Below are 1,217 nucleotides of genomic sequence, written 5' to 3'. Positions count from 1 at the left end.
ATGTGAACTTTTTCTAAAACCGGGAGGCGAGACTCCCGAGTATAATATATATTTATTTATATATATATATATTGATATAGTTTTTAAAACTATTAATCGAATAAGGTTTATTCGATAACTTTATTTTATTTAATGAATATTATTACGAATATTCATTCGAGGGCTTATGACTCCTTTATTTTATTTAATGAATATTATTACAAATATTCATTCGAGAACTTATGACTTCTTTATTTTATTAAATGAATATTATTTTAAATATTCATTCGAGGACTTATGACTTCTTTATTTTATTAAATGAATATTATTTTGAATATTCATTCGAGGGCTTATGACTTCTTTATTTTATTAAATGAATATTATTTTGAATATTCATTCGAGGGCTTATGACTTCTTTATTTTATTAAATGAATATTATTTTGAATATTCATTCGAGGACTTATGACTCCTTTTATTTTATTATTTGAATATTATTTGAATATTCATTCGAGTGCTTATGACTCCTTTATATTATTTATTGAATATTATTTGAATATTCATTCGAGGGCTTATGACTCAGTTTATATTATTTAATGAATATTATTTGAATATTCATTTGAGGATCTATGACTCCAATTATTTGCTGAGATATATTCTTTATTTTATTAAAGAATAAGGTGTCGATAATCAAACTTATCTTTGATTATTCAAATAAAGATAGTACTTTCGTATAAGTATATCTTTGGTTATTTAATACTCATTTCAAGTATAAGTTTTAAAACTTCTACTTCAATTATTTTTATAAAGATTATTCTTTATGGGAATATTATTTAAATAATAATATTCAGATATTTTCTAATATATTGGGACTGATTTATTTCATTAAATCAGCATTACTCCAAACACTCTTTAAAGTGTTTTCGAGTTTTCAAAATGATTTTTAAAAGTTAGAGCGGATCCCAAAACTCATTTTTATATTTAAGATCTTCCTTTTAAAGGGGATTTTAATACTCGTTCAAAACTTGAGGGATCTGACTCAGTGGTGTATTTTACATTCGCAACGAGGTTGCTGTTTTGAGAAAACATCTTGATTACTTGCCCATCGTTCGGGAAGTAAGTTCATCTATTTGAGTCGGCATAAGCAACATGGGCTCAGTGGGCGTCCATGAAAGTGTAAGTGGCTCAGTGGGAGTCCATCAAATGCGTAAGTGGCTGAGTGGCAGTCAAGCATAAGGTCC

The sequence above is a fragment of the Apium graveolens genome, chromosome 4 (assembly GCF_009905375.1).
Source record: "Apium graveolens cultivar Ventura chromosome 4, ASM990537v1, whole genome shotgun sequence".
Classification (NCBI taxonomy): domain Eukaryota; kingdom Viridiplantae; phylum Streptophyta; class Magnoliopsida; order Apiales; family Apiaceae; genus Apium; species Apium graveolens.
The sequence above is the reverse complement of the archived record's forward strand: the minus strand, read 5'-3'. Positions refer to the sequence as shown.